Consider the following 20695-nt stretch of genomic DNA (forward strand, 5'->3'; position numbering starts at 1 on the left):
GGGGAATCAGAGATGCACGGGGGGGATGAGAGATGCACAGGGGGATGAGAGATGCACAGGGGGATGAGAGATGCACATGGGGGGGGTGAGAGATGCACATGGGGGGGATGAGAGATGCACATGGGGGGATGAGAGATGCACATGGGGGGATGAGAGATGCACATGGGGGGGATGAGAGATGCACATGGGGGGATGAGAGATGTGACGCGCCCCCTGGGTCTGTGCTGTGCAGGGGGATACCCGGAGCCGGATCGCTGGGGGTTGTAGTTCTCCGTGGCGGTGACCCGGTCCGTGCCCAGGGCGGTCAAACCAGTGGCGGTCTTAAGTAATAACAATGTCCGACTACGCCACCCGTGGATTGCGGTCAGTGGGGACCGCCGCTGCGTTGCCGACCGCTGAGGCTGTTGTTGTTTGCGCAGCTGAGTATGGGATAACTCCCCACGGGAGAAGTATTGCCTCAGGGCAGCTAATGTGGATGATGGGAGTGATGGTGTGAGCGTCCCAGTAGTAATGGTGCTGGTGCGGCAAGGAATCACAGAGACGTGTGGTGCAGTTCAGGGTCTTTACTGATGGTATAAAGCAGACCCTCCCGGGAGTACTGGTTAGCAGTAGGGGCCTGGTCAGTCTGTGAGCAAGCAGGATCTCCCCTGGCCAGGTGGAGTTGTAGGCCTCCCCGACTATCTGCACTCTTTCCTGGCTACCTTGCTCTATGCGGGTAGAAGTAGTCCACGTCCCTGAGTATACCGTGTGGTGCTCACCCGTATGGCCGGTGACTTGGGGCCTTCCGTCAGCCTTCGCTTCACGATGGCGGTACTGGTCCCTTGCTTGTGACCGTGCCTTCGGGTTTCTAAGGCCAGAGGACATGGAATCCCCTGCCGGTTGGATTCTGCTGCTGGACCTGGATGTCCCCACAGCCTCGGACTCCGTGTCCGGGTTAGTGTCTTCAGCCAAGGCGAGCTTTCTAGCTTCCAGCCTCTGGCACTCGCTCCTGCTCCTACAGAGCTCCTGTTGTAACTTTCCCTGTGTTTGGAACTGAACTGTCCTAATCCCGCCCCAGACCCAGTTTATAAGGGCAAATTCTTCCCCTCCCAGGTCTGGGCGGGCAGTGTTGCATGCTTAGGGCTCCTGACCAGAGAAACCTCCCACTTGCTCTCAGACATAATATCTCTATTACTGTGGTAACCAGACCCCTGGGGTGCCACATTCCCCCCTAGTAAATTTTAGTACTCCGGGACTAAACACATTTTTTTTAAAGAAACATAAATACAGGGTATAACAATAATACAATAACATATTTACAAGAAGCTTTAGTTCTTTAAAGGTCACGGCGTGTCCCCAACCGGGTGTCCATATCACCCAAGGTGAAGTTTTAAGCGAAGTAGGGGACCTGTCCAAAGCAAACCCCTTGCGTTGGCCTTGGGCGTGGCTGCAAGGCTGGAGCTAGCTACTTTGGGCCGCAAGTAGGCCACGCCAGACAGGTTTTCTCTTCCGCCGCCGTCTTCGCAAGAGGCACCAAGGTGCAACTATCTACAAGCATTGTTCCGGTTATCCAGTGTCCATAACCTGTTAGTCCAAATAAATCTGCAGGGTAACTGAGAAACATAATTAATAACAGGCAACAAACATAAACCATAAACAGTTAAACAGATAAATTCACAGTGCATTAGTTATATTCTCCAGCGAGCGGGCATCTGACCTCTAGTGACTCTAGTGGACCTACGGAGCTCACTAACTGGTCCTGCACTACAGGGTGTAGGAGGTGTTATGGGTAAGCTGGGCAGCTGTCTGCGCACTCTTTGGCTCACTAGGGGCACGGCAGGCTCACTACTAGCAGAGGGTTGATTCTCCTGGGCTGCTGGTATGGATTCTTCTGCCTCCTGGGCCGGCTGCACTTCCAGCTCTACCTGGTCTTCTGTAGGCACTTGAGGGGCTGGCTGGAGAAAGGTGAGGACGGGCACCACGATAGCGTTGTTTACTTGTGTCCAGGACCGGGGAAAGTCTCCGAGTACGGTGGTGATCATTTCCTCCTTTTCCCCTACGGGTTGAGGGTCTTCCTGATCTTCATCCGTGCTTTGCAACTTCTAGGGGCACTTTTTCAGGTGGTCTCTAGACACAGTGGCTGTGGTCTCTCCTCCATCCTTGCTGATGACGTACACCTTTGGATTATTGTGGCTTGAGGGCAGTACGGTGTACGGGTCCTTTTCCCACTGGTCGTCCAACTTAAGGAGCCGCCTTTTTCTTTTCAAGACCTGCTCTCCAGGTACCAGGGGAACAGCGGGAGCATGTTGGTTATAAGTCCTCTCCTGCCTTTCTCTTGATTGACAGAGACTTCGCTCGACGCTCTCTTGTACTTTCCGGTACTGCTGCTGCCGTTCTGTATCCCAGTCTGTCTCTGGTGTGGTGTCCTCGGGTATCAGGACTCCCATATCCAGGTCAACAGGCAGCTTACCAGGTCTTGCTCGCATTAGGTAAGCCGGGGTACAGTTGGTGGAACCTACCGGGATGTGGTTATACAGGTCCATCAGATCGGGCAGTTTCTCAGGCCACAGACTGCATTCTTCCAGGGGCAATGTTTTTAGCAGATCTATCACCACCTGGTTCATCTTCTCGCAGAGTCCATTGGTTTGGGGGTGATAGGGCGTTGTTCTTATCTTCTTGCAGCCATACAGGTTGCAGAACTCCTGGAAGACCTCCGCTTCGAAGGCTGGTCCTTGGTCCGTCAGCACTTGGTCCGGGTACCCGTGTGGGCGGCAGAAGTGCAGCTGGAAGGCTCTAGCTGCTGTTTGTGCTGTTAAGTCTTTGACGGGGACCACCACTAAGAATCGGGAGTAGTGATCCACGATGGTTAGGGCGTAGACATACTCGCTTCTGCTTGGAGCCAGTTTAACATGGTCCAGAGCGACCAGTTCCAGCGGCTGCCTGGTGATGATGGGCTGCAGGGGAGTCCTCTGGCTGGCACGGTCCCTTCTTCTTGTTATGATCTGCTACAAGCACTAAGGAAAGACAGGAGATCTGTCCCTACAATAGAACTAAACTGGATCCCTACGATGTAACGGGGAACCTGATCCTGCGATCAGACCCGCTAAAGTCCTCGGCTAGTCTGTACGAAGACCTATAGATGCAAGGGAGGGATCCCTACAAGAACTAGGGACTGGGATAAAGTTGGACACCTCCTAGCAGAAATTGTAGCAGTCAAAGACAAACACACAACAAAGAACATAGAGGTCCGAAGACCTAGCACAACTAACAGAGAACGGTAACAGAGCACCAAGCTAGCTCAAGAGTAGTAAATACAATGAAGTCCAGCAAGGCCAGGAGGGCGGAGCCGGATAAAATAGGCAAAAATGGTCATGTGACCAGCAAACTAGAAAAAACAGAAGTGTTCTAACAGTACCCCCTCTTCTAAGAGGATCCTCCGGATCCCCTAGGCCCGGGCTTATCAGGAAACCTCCTGTGAAACGCTCTGACAAGTCTGGAAGCAGAAACATCATCCGCCCTCACCCATGAGTTATCCTCGGGTCCGAAACCCTTCCAAGCAACGAGATACTGCAAACTCCCTCTATACCGTCTAGAATTTAGGATGCGGGAAATTTCATATTCCCCGTCCTCCACCACCGGAGGAACAGTGGCAGAGGCGTCACCAACCGACACATCAGCTTTTTTCAACAGAGAAACATGAAACACCGGATTAATCTTCCAGGAGGTAGGAACCTCCAACCTAACAGCAGATTGGTTAACTATCTGAAGCACCTTAAAGGGCCCTACAAACTTGGGACTCAATTTTTTCGAAGGAATCCTCAATCGCAGATTCTTAGAGGACAACCAAACCATGTCACCAATAGCAAACGAAACTTCTTGCCGTTTCCTATCAAAGTACCTCTTAGATTTTTTGTTAGCCTCCTGAAGATTATCACGCACATCCGTCCAAACTCTCTCCAAATCACCGGAAAAACTCTCCTCCTCCTGCACAGCCGATACCAATTTGGAGAATGACCCAAAAGACGGATGTCTCCCAGTACAACAAAAAAAAGGCGAACACCCAGCAGAAGAGGATGTATGGTTGTTAAGAGCAAATTCAGCAAGTGGCAGAAACTCAGACCACCCCTCTTGATTGTCTGCCACAAAGCAACGCAAGAACTGCTCAACATCCTGGTTCTTTCTTTCTGTCTGGCCATTAGACTCAGGATGATATCCGGATGAAAATGACAAATGAACTCCCAACCTGTCAGAAAAGGCAAGCCAAAAACGAGCCACGAACTGAGGTCCCCTATCAGAAACAATGTCAGTAGGAACGCCATGTAGTCTGACAATTTCCTTGACAAAGGCCTTAGCGAGTGTCTTAGCGCAAGGCAGTTTGATGAAGGGAACCAAGTGACACATCTTGCTAAAACGGTCCACGACCACCCAGATGACCGTGAAACCTTCAGAGGGGGGAAGGTCAGTAATAAAGTTCATAGCCAGATGTGTCCAAGGTGCACTAGGAGCCTCCAGACGGCAAAGCAACCCCGCAGCAGGAGCATGCGAAGACTTAGATCTAGCACACACAGTACATTGACGCACCCACTTAATGACTTCCTTCTGCCATCCAGGCCACCAAAAACTGCGACCCACAAGTCTTTTGGTCTCAGAAATTCCTGGATGACCTGCCAACCGAGACTCATGACACTCAACAAACAAATCTCTCCTAAAGGTCCTAGGCACAAACAACCTCCCATGGGGAGTGTCAGATGGGGCATCCTCCTGAGCTTTAAGCATCTCATCCTCCAAAACGGAGTCCAAAGCAGCAATCACAACACCTTCTTGTAAAATGCTCTCCTCCTCCTCCTCAGCACTGACCATGGGAGAAAAGCTGCGAGACAAAGCATCCGCTTTAACATTCTTGGTACCCGGGATGTAAGTAACGGAAAAATTAAACCGTGAGAAAAAAAGTGCCCACCTAGCCTGACGGGCATTCAAGCACTTGGCAGCATCAAGATAGATCAGATTTTTATGATCAGTGAAAACCTGAATGGGAAATTCAGCACCTTCCAAGAGATGACGCCAGTGTTCAAATGCGAGTTTAATAGCCAGCAATTCCCGATTACCAATATCGTAATTAAGTTCAGTCTCAGAAAATTTTTTGGAAAAAAAAGCACAGGGATGTACTCCATCCTTGCTTTCCTGAGACAACACCGCACCGACCCCCACAGAAGAAGCATCAACCTCAACCAAAAACGGCTTAGTCACATCAGGCTGCATAAGGATGGGAGCAGAGGTGAACCTCTCCTTTAGAAACACAAAAGCTTCAATGGCCTCAGAAGTCCACTGAACCGCATTAGCACCTTTCCTAGTGAGATCGGTCAGCGGTTTGACAATAATAGAAAATTTTTTTATGAATTTTCTGTAATAATTGGCGAAACCCAAAAACCTCTGTATCGATTTCAAACCAATAGGCCTAGGCCATTCCTGCACAGCTTGAACTTTAACCGGGTCCATCTCAAAACCTTCACTGGAGATAATGTAACCCAAAAAACAAATTCTCTGTACAGCAAACTCACATTCCTCTAGCTTAGCAAAAAGCGAATTGTCCATTAATAACTGTAAAACCTCACGTACGCTCCGCCAATGAGACTCCAGATCCGGTGAATAAATCAGAATGTCATCCAAATACACAACCACATTTTTGCCGATCAAAGGTCTAAGGATGTCATTAATAAGATTCTGAAAAAATGCTGGAGCATTGGTAAGACCAAAAGGCATAACCAGATTCTCAAAATGACCCACAGGAGTGTTAAAAGCAGTCTTCCATTCATCACCCTCCTTCATGCGCAACAAATTGTATGCCCCCCGGAGATCAATTTTAGAGAACCACTTGGCCCCCACTAACTGGTTAAACAAATCAGGAATCAATGGCAGTGGGTAAGGATTGCGTATAGTAATTTTATTAATCTCACGAAAGTCCAGACAAGGACGTAAACCGCCATCTTTTTTTTTAACAAAAAAAAATCCAACAGCCACAGGAGACTTGGAAGGCCTAATGTGACCGGCGGCCAAGCTTGTCTGTATGTATTCCTCCAAAGCCTTTCTCTCAGGAATAGTAAGATTAAATAAACGACTTTTAGGAAGAGTCGCTCCAGGGACAAATTCAATGGTACAATCATAGTCTCTATGGGGAGGCAAAATTTGTGACTCCTCCTCAGAAAAAACTCTCCAAAAATCCTGAATAGGTACAGGTAATTCCCCTTTTTCCACCGCAGCAATACGTCCATTACAACACTTGTCATAACATTTAGGGCTCCAGGACTTAATTTCATTGGTAGACCAATCCAGTACAGGATTATGCAATTTTAACCAGGGCAACCCCAATATTACTGGAGAAGGCAAATTATTCAATACTACCAAATCCAAATTCTCTTGATGAACACCATTAATAGTGAGGGGAAACTCACAGACCTTGTGAGTAACACTCTTCAAGGGAGAGCCATCAACAGAAACCACAGCAATAGGGGATGACAAAGGTTTAGGTTTTAATGTAAGTTTTTCCAAGAATCCCCCATCAATCACATTCAGAGTAGAACCGCAATCCACAAATACCCGAAATTCAATTAATTCTTCCTGAGCAGCGGTAGTAGCAGATAGGAATACTCCCTTTGTATTTAAACAGGCTATACGTGCATAACCGACCATTTTTTTTTCTTTGTTCATACGAAGCACACAGTTCTTAATAAAATGACCAGAATTTCCGCAATAGAAGCACAAACCTTCAGAAAGCCTGCGGTCTTTTTCCTGAGAGCGGGGTGTCATCGCCCCAATCTCCATCGGCTCTCCTTAGTCAGCACAGACCCTCTCAAGACTCGGAGCTGACATAGCAGAGGATTTGCTCTCATTAACCCTTGCACGCAGTCTCCTGTCCACCCGTATAGCTAATTGTATAGCCTCCTGCAAGTTTCCAGGTGTGGGATAAGCAATCAGCAAATCTTTAACCCTTTCACCTAGCCCCGCAAGAAACAAACTTTTCAAAGCAGAATCGTTCCACCCCACCTGGGCAGACCACCGACGGAAGTGAGAACAATACTTTTCCACATTACCTGATCCCTGCCTCAAACGTCTCAATTCAGACTCAGCAGATGAGACACGATCAGGATCATCGTACAACAAACCCAAAGCAGAAAAAAAACTATCCATTGATCTAAAGCACGGATCACTAGGTTGGAGAGAAAAAGCCCATCCCTGAGGATCCTTGCGCAAAAGTGACATTATGAACCCTATGCGCTGTGATTCATCACCAGAGGATCCGGGTCTTAAACGAAAATACAATAAACAAGCATTTTTAAAAGAAAAAAAATCTTGTTGTTCACCAAAAAATAGATCAGGCAGACGTACCTTTGGCTCTACCAAATGTGCTCCAGAACAGCTACTCACGTGTTGTTGGAGCTCGGCCACCTCCAGAGAGAGTCCCTGCAAGCATTGAGCCAAATCTTGAACCGAAACCATGATGAAAACTGGAGGTCTTTCCTTAGAGAAATTTTTTGGGCTGGACTTACTGTTATGATCTGCTACAAGCACTACGGAAAGACAGGAGATCTGTCCCTACAATAGAACTAAACTGGATCCCTACGATGTAACAGGGAACCTGATCCTGCGATCAGACCCGCTAAAGTCCTCGGCTAGTCTGTACGAAGACCTATAGATGCAAGGGAGGGATCCCTACAAGAACTAGGGACTGGGATAAAGTTGGACACCTCCTAGCAGAAATTGTAGCAGTCAAAGACAAACACACAACAAAGAACATAGAGGTCCGAAGACCTAGCACAACTAACAGAGAACGGTAACAGAGCACCAAGCTAGCTCAAGAGTAGTAAATACAATGAAGTCCAGCAAGGCCAGGAGGGCGGAGCCGGATAAAATAGGCAAAAATGGTCATGTGACCAGCAAACTAGAAAAAACCTAACAGAAGTGTTCTAACACTTCTTAGATTGCACGGGCCACAGTCTCTACACCACCTCTCAATGGCTCCTCTCATGCCTATCCAGTAGAACCGTTCACGCAGCAGGAACTCCAGCTTCTTCCATCCGAAGTGCCCTGCCCCATTGTGGTAGGCCTCCAGCACCATAGCTGCGTCCCGTCTCGGTACCACCACCTGCCAGATCAGCTCATGTGTCCGGGAATTGACCATTCTGCGGCACAACTTCTCCTTGTAGAGGAACAGTCTGCTCTTCTCCGTCCACAGTTGCTTGGTCTCTTCCGGAGCGTCTGGGTCTAGGCGGGCGTCAGCCTGGGTCAGCATTTCCTTCACCAGACGGACTGCGGGGTCACTGTCTTGCGTCTCCGCCCAGTTGTAGTGGGGTAAGGGGTTGAACGTAGCAGATCGCTGGCCCCTCACACGGTGGGAATACTGGGTAATCCCATGACGGTGAAACGCAGGGAGTTCGATCTCTTCCAATTCTTCTGGATCCTCACCTTCCTTCCGGTAGGTTTGGCATCCTGGACAGGGCGTCCGCGTTGGTATTGGAACGTCCTGCCCGGTATTTGATCGTGAACTCAAAATTGGACAGGCGGGCCATCCATCTCTGCTTCAGGGCACCCAGTCTTGCAGTGTCCAGGTGTGTCAATGGGTTGTTGTCCGTGTACACGGTGAACCTGGAAGAGGCAAGGTAATGCTTAAAACGTTCGGTTACTGCCCACACCACTGCCAGGAACTCTAGCTTCAACGAGCTGTAATTCTCCGGGTTTCTTTCCGTGGGTCGCAGTTTTCGGCTGGCGTAAGCAATAGTGTTGAGCCACCCCCGTAGTGTTCGAGTTCGGTTCGGTTCGTCGAACACCCGTGTGTTCGCCGAACTGTTCGTCGAACTGTTCGTCGAACACCTTCGAACTCCGTTAAAACCAATGGCAGGCAAACAAAAACACATAGAAACACATAGAAAACACCTTCAAAGGTGTCCAAAAGCTGACAAACTGCTCAGAAGACATAACTAACACATGGAAAAGTGACAAGTACATATAGTCATGCGAAAAGAAAAGAGGTGGAGGAGTAAAAGGAGGGGGAGACACAGATATAGGCATGTCATGCCCTTCTAAAATCCAAAAAGTGAGAAGCCGAGACGGCCAGTCCGCTCCTGCCCGTGCCACCTCCGTGTCGCCGGGTTTGTGCCAGAGCCGCGGTGAACCCTGACGGCCAGCCCCCCTCTCCCAATACTGGTGCCTGTCCGCTGGTGGGTCGAGAGAGCCCCCCTGTGGTGGAGGCAGCTCTAAGCTTTTTAATTTAAATTGTCCCTCTAATTTGAATGAATACACTTTAAATCCATTTACAAGGATCTATTGGAGGGCAAGTCTCATGCCAGCAGCCGCGTAATTCCAGCTCCAGTAGCGTCCACTAAAGCTGCTGCAGTTAAAAAGCTTTTATAAGGATCGAGCTCGGCTGTCCACCGCAAGGCATCCTAGTGCCAGTCCCAGCCCCTATGCCTTGGGGTGCCTCCTGATGCTCTTCACTAAGTATCCCGTGGTCCCGAAGCATTTCCTTTGAAAAAATTAAGTGTCCAAACTACAGGTGGTGTAGCTTGCTTAACAGCCGGGATAATCCGCTGACTAGCAGACACTGCTACTAGGCACAAAGTATTTCCTGGGCTAGATGCAGTTAAAAATTTGTAAGTAGATACTCTCGTTGGATGCTGAGAAAGCATTCCATAGAGTCTCCTGGCACGCCATATGATTCTCTTAAAAAGCTTGGGGTAGGGGTCTAGGGGACCCTTTTATAGCCAAAATCACGGCCCTGTATCACAATACGTCACCTAGGCTGAAGATAAATGGAACTGTAGCACCGAGGGCTCGGTTGCTACAGACGTATTGCACCTCACCCAGAGGTGTGATATCTCACTCTCAGATAAGGATGGAGTGTGGATCAGGACCCGACACCTGCATGCATTACACCACATTGCCGTGGGGCAGGGCGACCAATATGCCCCTGAGATGGGCACGACAGTCCCTGTCCCTGGCTGGAGTGGGGGGAGGGAACACTGAGGAAGGGGAGCCCTGCAGTGCAGGAGCAGGGAGGAAGCAGTTCCTGGGTGCATTGAGAAGGGAGTATAAAAGGTGGGCACCATCTTAGTTCAGTGCAGAGAAGTCTGAGCAGAAGTGGCAGGGAGCAGGGGCTCTGCATGAGCTCTGCTCCGGAGGCGGGCCTAGTAACAGAGGCCCAGGCCTGCAAGAGGGAGAAGGAAGGAAGAGGAGCGGAGAAGGCTCCAGGAACGAGGAATGAAGGGATCCCAGGGGTGCGGACGGGCGAGTCGCCACCGCACGCCCGAATCCACCTGCGTGGAGGGGTCAGGCCAAAGGGGGAGACCGGTCCCCGAACTAGTGGAGGCAGGAAACGACCCTCAGCTAGAAACCGGAGGCTCTGACATTTTATGTGGCGCAGCCCCTTGCTCCACCCGCTAGGAAGGCACCACATAGGGTCAGGGAAACTGGCGCCAAGTTTACCAAGAGGAGGCCCGAGGCAGCCGGACAGAAGTGTTGGTAAGAAAGGCCAGACAAAGGACACACAAAGGGGGTCCTGTGAAGCGCTCCAAAGTTATCTGGGAGTTGTCTGAGCCCCTCACCTGGTGAGCACAGTACGACGTGGGCAGCCGTTACCTGCAGACGTGGTCTGGATAATAAGAACTGTGAGTAAAGGCCCTGAACTGCATCACTGACTCCGTGTCGTTACTGCTGCTGCCCTGCACCATCACCCCCATCCTCCGCATACACTGCCCTGAGGCTATACTCCTCCCGTGGGGAGTTATGCTACGCTCTGCTGCACCCACAACACCAGCCTTAGCGGTCTGCCCTGTAGCGGCGGTTCACTCTGACCGCAATCCACGGGTGGCGTAGTCGGACATTTAAACATCAAAACCACATAAATAGTTCCGCCACTGGTTTGACCGCCCTGAGCCACGGAACCGGATCGCCGCCACGAAGACTACAACCACCAGCATCCACCAAAAAGGGTCCGGCTCCGGGTGTCCCAAGGCCCAGGGGGTGCGTCAGAACATTTTCATCACCTTTCACAATCACCAATGGGACAAGGCAGGGATGTCCTCTGTCCCCTCTCTTATACATCCTAGTGACGGAGCACCTGCTCTCATCAATTCGCCATAACCCCAATATTAGGTGGATTGAGGTGGGAGGCACCGAGTACAAGTGCTCTCTATTTGCTGATGATGTCCTAGTATATATCACTCAATCACATCTGCTGTTATGGCTGAAATAGATCACTTTGTTACATGGTAAAATTTTAAAATCAATGCAGCGAAGTCTGAGGCCCTCGATGTCTCCCTCCCTAAATCCATATAGGATTCCATCCAGTCCAACTTTCCCTTTGCCTGGCCCTCACAGGGTATCAAATACTTAGGAATTCCTATTCATAGAGACCTCTCCCATCTATGTTATCTTAATTTTGGGCCCTTTATTGAACAATTCCATACAGACCACGGTTGGCAAGTTAGAACTGTAAGATTCACTACGTGAACCACTGGTGTTTTGTGGAAAAGCACATGTACACCGCGTTCCAAATTATTATGCAAAAAGTGTTTAGGAGTGATAAGGGAAGAATTTGTTTGTTTGTCAGTTAAACTCATTGATGGTGATGTGTGTCAGGGCTCTTTATATCACTGTAAGCAATTGCAGACACCTGTGCTAATTAGTTTGGCAGGTGTGTCCAATGAAAGGCAAGACTACTTAAGAAGGCTCTCTCACATTATTAAGCAGCCTACATTTTCTGCCAAAATGGGAAAGAAAAAGGATGTGTCGGCTGCTGAGAAGCAACAAATTGTGGAGTGTTTAGGTCAAGGCATGACTACAATCAACATTGTGCGATGATCAGGATGAAGTGTCTTGGCAATCAAGAAGTATGTAGCTGATTCACAGTACACACGTGTGCGTGCTGATAAGGGCAAATTGAGGACTCTTTCCTACAGGCAATTACGTCAGGTTGAAAGAGCAGCGGCAAAAAAGCCTTGTCATAGCAGCAGACAAGTTTTTGAAGCTGCTTGTGCCTCCAACGTCCCCCGAACAACAAGATGCAGGGTCCTTCAGAGGTTTGCAGCTGTGCATATGCCATCCTGTCGACCTCCTCTATCCACTTCACACAAGCAGAAACGGCTCCAGTGGGCCAAACATTACATGAAGACTGATTTCAAAACTGTTTTGTTCACGGATGAGTGCCGTGCAGCGCTCGATGGTCCAGATGAATGGAGTGGAGGATGGCTGGTTGATGGACACCCCACGCAAACACGGCTACAGCGCCAACAAGGAGGAGGTGGAGTAATGTTTTGGGCTGGAATCATGGGGAGAGAGATTGTCGGCCCCTTTAGGATCCCTGAAGGCGCTAAAGATGAACTCCATAATGTATGTGGATTTTCTCAAACAGCACTTCCTGCCATGGTTCAAGAAGAAGAACCGTGTATTTCACAGCAAGATCATTTTTCTGCATGATAATGCACCATCTCATGCTGCACATAAAACATCTGCATCTCTGGCTGATATGGGCATAAAAGGGGACAAACTTATGGTGTGACCCCCATGCTCCCCTGACCTCTACCCCATTCAGAACCTTTGGAGCATCATTAAAAGGAGTGTCTATGATGGCGGGAGGCAGTTCACATCTAAGCAACAGCTCTGGGAGGGTATTCTGTCCTCATGCAAAACAATTGAAGCAGAAACCATCCAAAACCTGACAAATTCAATGGACGAGAGAGTTCAGAAGCTCCTTTCGAACAAGGGGTCCTATGTGAAAATGTAACATCACCTAGAATAAAGTTTTGAGTTGAAAACTGTTTGATTTCAGTTTCTAACAACCTGCTAATGCTTATAATTTCAAAAATGACCATTTTTTTGGTCTTTATTAAAATGAAAAGGTTGATCGAAAAGTTTGGGGGATCTAAGAGTGTGGCAACCCAGTAGTCATGATTACTTCGAATTCTGACAATATGAGGGTCATGCTGCAGGTAGTGCAGCAAGAAGGCACTTATGTGTCTTGCGCATCTCGGAGCCCCAAAATTATTTTCCGGGCTAGATGCAGCTAAAAATTATTTTTAATTTTAAATCTGGTGAAGCTTATTATAGATGGCCTAATAGGATCAGTGCTGCACACTGCTACAAAGCCCAAATTATTTTCCAGTCAAGATACAGATAAACATGATTAGTAATTTGAAAGCTTAAAACGGTTGGTAGGGTGATTTTAACCAATCATCAAGCTTTTACTCTCCCCAGGATGACACAGGGGTAGAAAAGTCGTTTCGGATCCATGATTTGTTCATCTTTATGAACGTGAGTCTGTCTACATTATCAGTGGAGAGCCGCGTGCGCTTATCTGTCAGCACACCACCAGCAGCGCTGAACACACGTTCAGACAGAACGCTGGCTGCGGGGCATGACAAGATCTCCAAGGCGTAAGTGGCTAGCTCCGGCCATTTATCCAGATTGGAAGCCCAAAAAGAGCAAGGGTCCAGTGACACAGTCGTGGCTTCAATGTTTACTTGGAGATACTCCTGTACCATCGTCTCTAGGCGTTGACTATGTGTCAGACTTCTTGTCTCCTGTGGCCTTGCAAAGGATGGGCTAAAAAAGTGGTGAAATGATTCCGCAAAATTGATGTTACCAGCAGATACTGTGGTTCTGTTACGGTTTGAGTGCTGAACACTTGACGGTCCCACGGTTGGCAAGTTGGAACTGTGAGATTCACTACGTGCACCACTGGTATTTTGTGGAAAAGCACATGTAAGATTCTGCAACAGTCTCTGCTGATACTCCTGCATGCGTGCATCCCTTTCTATGGCAGGAATAATTTCTGCAAATTTACTTTTGTACCGGGGATCTAACAGTGTGGCAACCCAGTAGTCAGGATTATTTCTAATTCTCACAATTCGAGGGTCATGTTGCAGGTAGTGCAGCAAGAAGGCACTCATGTGTGTTGCGCATCCAGGAGCACCAAGTCCCTGTTGTGTTGGTGGCGAGGTAACAATCATGCTTCCTTCCTCTGTCCTCTCCCCCCAACCTCGCACAACAGAAATGTGATCAAGGTCTCCCTCATCTGATGAGTCTTCCATCAGTTCGTCCTCCACTTCTTCCTGGGCTCCTGCACCTTCCTCACTAGTTTGGCTGCTACCATGCGCCCTGGTAAAATCATCTCCCCCACCCTCACATGCCTGCCGTCTTGGTGCTGCCGACCGTCTGGACCTTGCAGATGTTAGCCCTTCCGCATACAACTCCTCCTCCTCTACTTCCTCCACCTCCTCTTGTGCCACCACCTGACTCCGAATTCTGTTTAACATGTGCTCCAGCATGTAAATCACCGGAATAGTCATGCTGATAATGGCATCGTCAGCACTAAACATCTTCGTCGCCATTTCAAAACTGTGCAGAAGGGTGCATAGGTCCCTGATCTGAGACCACTCCTCCAGCGTGATTTGCCCCACCTCTGAATCTCGTTGGCCCAGGCTATACGTCAGAACGTATTGCACCAGGGCTTGTCGGTGCTGCCACAGTCGCTGCAACATGTGCAGAGTTGAATTCCACCGGGTAGGCACATCGCATTTTAGCCGGTGAAGTGGCAGGCCCAACGACTTCTGTAGAGATGTAAGTCGCTGAGCTGCGGGATGCGAACGGCGGAAGTGAGCACACAGCGACCGTGCCCTCTGCAGAAGGCCATCTAGTCTGGGATAGTGGGCTAAAAATTGCTGGACAACCAGGTTCAACACGTGAGCCATACAAGGCACGTGTGTGACATTGCCCCGGCGAAGGGCCGCACCCAGGTTTGCAGCATTGTCGCACACGGCCTTCCCTGGTTTCAGGTCCAGTGGAGACAACCATTCATGAAATTGGTTCTCCAGAGCTGACCACAACTCCTCAGCTGTGTGACTCACATTTCCCAGACATTTCAATGTAAAAACCGCCTGATGACGTTGAGCCCTACTGCCAGCATAGTAAGGAGGTGTGCAGGATCCCTTCTGCGCAGTTAGAAAGCTTGTGGCATGACCAGACAGGCTTTGGGTGCAGGTGGAAGACCGAGAGGAGGTTGAGGAGGCAGAAGCAGTGGAGGAACTTTGACATAAAGAGGATTGACGCACAACTCGTGGGGACGGCAAGACTTGGACAGCAGCCCCTTGTCCTGCTGTCACCATAGTTACCCAGTGCCCAGTCAGCGACATGTAACGCCCCTGTCCATGCCTACTCGTCCAAGTGTCTGTGGTGAAATGCACCCTGTCACACACAGAGTTTCTCAAAGAAGCGGTGATGTTGTGTGCGACATGCTGGTGGAGCGCAGGCACACCTTTCTTTGAGAAGTAGTGCCGACTGGGCATCTGGTACTGGGGCACTGCGACGGACATAAGGTCTCGAAAATCCTCTGTGTCCACCAGGCGGAAAGGCAGCATTTCTGTAGCCAAGAGCTTGCAGATGGTGAAATTCAACCTCTTAGCTTTCTCATGGCTAGGAGGAAATGGTCTTTTACTTGTCCACATCTGAGGGACCGAGGGCTGGCTATTGTGCTTAGACGGGGTTGTTAAGGGTGTCCCCGGCAAACTGCCGGTCTGTGAGGAAGATGCAGGCGGACATGTTAGGTTGCCTTGATCCAAAGGTGGTGCTATCGATGTCGGACAGCGCTCAAGACCAGCTGGTGTTACCACCTCCAAAGAAAATGATGACCTGCCAATCACGCTGGCTGTTGCGGGTAAAGAGGTGGCAGGTCTGCGCCCCAAAACAGGTGTGACTGCTGTCCCCCCAGTCACAGAGGATGAAGAGGCCGCGGATGCACAAGATATGGCAGACGGTGGTTGGCCCGGCCGGCTAGACCGCATTGTAGCACACTGAGCTTCCCACTGCAACTTATGCTTCATGTCCATGTGCCGGTTCATGCATGAAGTACTCAAACTATGTATTTTTTGGCCTCTACTTAGCTTTTGCTGACAAATGTTACAGATAACACGAGTTGGGTCATCTTTATCGATCTGAAAAAATGCCCAGGCTATCCAAGGCTTAGCACCCATGCGACCTGAAGAGCCACCACGACTTGTGGTGAGAGGCAGAGTTGTGTTTGAGGATGCAGTTGTTGACGTGCTTCCAGTACTACGTCTCTGTCCAGGAAGGCGCAACCTGACCTCGTCGTCACTAGCATCTTCCTCCACCTCCTCTGCTGACCTCATCTCTTGGCTGACTGTGGGTTGACAGTAAGTGGGATCTCCGACCTCATCATCATCACCCTGTGCATTATCACACCCGTCGTCCTCAGAGCCAACCTGTTTCTGCCCTGACAAAAAACTAAAGTTGTCGCTCCAATCAGGTTATTTGAGTCTTATCATCGTCTTCCTCATTGTCTCCACCAACAGGAGTTACAGTTTGGGAATGAGGGTCTACATTATGGTCAGAACCTTCTGCGTCTGGTCCTGGATCCGACTCATAAAGATTCTGGGCATCAGTGCAGATCATTTCCTCGTCTGGATTCACAGAAGCGCTGGAGTCGACCTCTGATTCCCAGGCTATAGTATGAGTAAACAGCTCTGCAGACTCAACCATCTGTTCTACCTCATACTCAGACGGGCAGCTGGAGATTTGGGAGCTGTGAGGAAGCAAGTGCGATTTGGGTGACACCTTTGAGGACTGGAGTATTTGTGATGTTGAAGTTGATGTGGAGGAGAGCCCACTTAAAGGAGCACTTGATATCCGTTGAAGCACCTGCTGTTTTTGTGCCTCATCTGGAATTTGTAGCGATTGGCGTGGCCGTAAGAAAGGGATCTTATCACATTGTCCGCTAAAAGAAGTAGACATTTTAGTTTGGCTGGAAGATGGTCTTTCTTCTGCACCTACCCCACGGACACAACCTTTTTTCCCCTTCCCAACACGCCTATTCCCCTTTCCACCAGCAGCAGGCCTTTTTCCACTCATTTTGGTGGTTAACTAATTCACAACTCTGGAGTTGTTTGCACAAAAAAACAATGGATGGTAACCGAGCAGAGCTGAGTGGCCAAACTGTGGTATTAGGCCAAAACTATTGGCTGGGTTAGATGCAGAAAAAAATTATTTTTAATTTGCAACCTGATGGAGGTCAGTATAGATGGACTAATAGACCAAGTCCCACACACTGCTAGAAGCCCAAATATTTTTTCAGAGCTAAATGCAGAAAAAAATTATTTTTAATTTGCAACCTGATGGAGGTCAGTATAGATGGACTAATAGACCAAGTCCCACACACCGCTAGAAGCCCAAATATTTTTTCAGAGCTAGATGCTAAAAAAATTATATTCAATTTGCAACCTGCTGGACGTCAGTATAGAAGGACTAATAGAACAAGTCCCACACACTGCTAGAAGCCCAAATATTTTTTCAGAGCTAAATGAAGAAAAAAATTATTTTTAATTTGCAACCTGATGGAGGTCAGTATAGATGGACTAATAGACCAAGTCCCACACACTGCTAGAAGCCCAAATATTTTTTCAGAGCTAGATGCAGAAAATTTTTTTATTCAATTTGCAACCTGATGGAGGTCAGTATAGATGGACTAATAGACCAAGTCCCACACACTGCTAGAAGCCCAAATATTTTTTCAGAGCTAGATGCAGAAAAAAATTATTTTTAATTTGCAACCTGATGGAGGTCAGTATAGATGGACTAATAGACCAAGTCCCACACACTGCTAGAAGCCCAAATATTTTTTCAGAGCTAGATGCAGAAAAAAATTATTTTTAATTTGCAACCTGATGGAGGTCAGTATAGATGGACTAATAGAACAAGTCCCACACGCTGCTAGAAGCCCAAATATTTTTTCAGAGATAAATGCAGAAAAAAATTATTTTTAATTTGCAACCTGATGGAGGTCAGTATAGATGGACTAATAGAACAAGTCCCACACGCTGCTAGAAGCCCAAATATTTTTTTAGAGATAAATGAAGAAAAAAATTATTTTTAATTTGCAACCTGATGGAGGTCAGTATAGATGGACTAATAGACCAAGTCCCACACACTGCTAGAAGCCCAAATATTTTTTCAGAGCTAGATGCAGAAAAAAATTATTTTTAATTTGCAACCTGATGGAGGTCAGTATAGATGGACTAATAGACTAAGTCCCACACACCGCTAGAAGCCCAAATATTTTTTCAGAGCTAGATGCAGAAAAAAATTATATTCAATTTGCAACCTGCTGGAGGTCAGTATAGAAGGACTAATAGAACAAGTCCCACACACTGCTAGAAGCCCAAATATTTTTTCAGAGCTAAATGAAGAAAAAAATTATTTTTAATTTGCAACCTGATGGAGGTCAGTATAGATGGACTAATAGACCAAGTCCCACACACCGCTAGAAGCCCAAATATTTTTTCAGAGCTAGATGCAGAAAAAAATTATATTCAATTTGCAACCTGCTGGAGGTCAGTATAGAAGGACTAATAGACCAAGTCCCACACACTGCTAGAAGCCCAAATATTTTTTCAGAGCTAGATGCAGAAAAAAATTATATTCAGTTTGCAACCTGATGGAGGTCAGTATAGATGGACTAATAGAATGATGCTATGCCCAAAATATTTTACTTCACTAGGTGCAGTAAAAAAATTGGTATTCTATACACAGGTGGTATATCTTGCAACACAGATAGGCTACTCCACTGACTAACACACTCTGCAATAGGCCAAAAAGGATTAGCTTTGCTAGATTCAGCCAAATGCTGTGAAAAAAACTTGCAGAGCACTGGCACAGACCTGCCTGGCAAAAACTGATAGGAACTGATGTAACCTAGTCCTGAAAAGGACTCCAATTACAATTAGTCTTTACTCCCACAATCTATCTATTTAAGAGCACAGACCTGCCTGATAAAAGTCGTAGGAAATGCTGTAACCTAGTCCTTAAAAGGACTGCAATCACAACTATTCCCTACTCCCAAGCTATCTGTATATTTGTGCGAAAATTGGCTTGAAATTAACAAGGTATAGCGCACACAGCAACAGCGGTGCCGTCTAACACGCAGCTGCAGCAGTGAGAAAATGGTGGCGACGGGGAAAATGGCTTGGTCTTATAGGGCAAGGACATGTGACATACACTGCCAATCACACATGCCCTTGCTTGTGTGAAAAAAAGCACTTCGCTCCGTGTGTGCGCTGCTGATAGGCTGACAGATTGCACCTCCCCACTGCAAATGCGGGAAAGAGAAAAAAAAATGGAGATCTTCATTGTTCCTGCAGAGATCCATCCCCTGCCCGTCCCCCCGCCCCGCTGTACACTCAAACTGCGTATTAACATTAATTTTCATCATTACTGAGAAAAAATCCAGTTATGATTTTGGTGCACGAACAGTTATCGAACATAACCTCGAACAGCCGAATTTTTCTCAAATTGTTCGTGTTCGCCGACCGGCTCGAACACCGCCCAAAACAGCTCGAATTTGAGATTGGCGAACAGTTCGAGTAGAACAACGCTCATCTCTAGTAAGCAATTACCCGTTCTCTCCCCTGCTGGATCTGGGACAGTACGGCTCCTAGCCCGATGTTGCTTGAGTCCGTGTAAAGGATAAAGGGCTGGCTGTAATCAGGGTACGCCAGGATTTCATCCCCCGTGAGGGCCATCTTCAGCTGGCGGAACGACTCCTCTTCCAGCTTTTCCCATTTGAAGGGTGGCTTCTGGTTCTTGGCCTTCCTGGACTGGCCTATCAGGAGGTCCTGCATAGGAGCTGCCTTCTTGGTAAAACCGGGAATGAATCTTCGGTAGTAGCCTACCAACCCGAGGAACTGCCGCACTTCCTTTATACTGGATGGTCTTGGCCAGTCCTTGATCACGGTGATCTTGTCAGGGTCGGGGGTTACTCCGTCAGCACTCACCACGTTTCCCAGGTACTGTACCTTTGGCTTCAGTAGGTGACACTTTGAGGGTTTTACTTTTAGGCCATAATAATAATAATAATAATAATCTTTATTTTTATATAGCGCTAACATATTCCGCAGCGCTTTACATACATTATCGTCGCTGTCCCCATCGGGGCTCACAATCTAAATTCCCTATCAGTATGTCTTTGGAGTGTGGGAGGAAACCAGAGAACCCGGAGGAAACCCACGCAAACACAGGGAGAACATACAAACTCCTTGCAGATGTTGTCCTTGGTGGGATTTGAACCCAGGACCCCAGCGCTGCAAGGCTGCAGTGCTAACCACTGAGCCACCGTGCCGCCCGCAATGTGATGAAAGCCGGCCGGTGGGTGCAGCTCTCTGGCGCCCCCTTACCTCTCAGGTCAGTCAAGGTACTGCACCTAGAGAAAGTAGTGCCAGGTAGCTGCAACCAGCGCAGGGAACACGGTAGTGTGTTATCCCTTCAACGTCACTACACAGCACAACTCGCTAGCGCCCTCTTAGCCTCAGGTCAGTCAAGGAACTGCACCTAGGATAAGCGGTCGCCAGAGAGACTGTCCTGTAACCTACTGGGTATCGGGGCCCTCTGTAGTGAGGGCGGTATATATATCTTCCTTGGCCGCGCCAGGAATATATATATCTGAACCTCCGACCGTCACTACTAGCCTTCCCCAATCCCCAGTTGGTATGCTGCCACCAGTCCCTATTTTAGATATACGCCCAGTCCGTGAATGGGCCTATATCGGGTCAGGAACCAACCCTGGGTAGCGTTTTTGGCTTGAGCCGAGCTCACACGGACGTGCGTTCGTTATGCAGAATAAAAGGCAGGCCCACAATTACTTGAGGTAATTGATTATAAT

General features: G+C 48.3%; 1 long non-coding RNA gene across 1 annotated transcript in view; it reads left to right on the forward strand.

The window, feature by feature from the left end:
- Positions 1-20695, forward strand: part of LOC141165554 (uncharacterized) — a 77343-nt gene that overhangs the window by 22319 nt on the left and 34329 nt on the right. The window lies entirely within an intron of this gene.

The sequence above is a fragment of the Phyllobates terribilis genome, unplaced genomic scaffold (genome assembly GCF_046119375.1).
Source record: "Phyllobates terribilis strain yellow unplaced genomic scaffold, ASM4611937v1 Scaffold_1__5_contigs__length_1240528914, whole genome shotgun sequence".
NCBI classification, from domain to species: Eukaryota; Metazoa; Chordata; class Amphibia; order Anura; family Dendrobatidae; genus Phyllobates; species Phyllobates terribilis.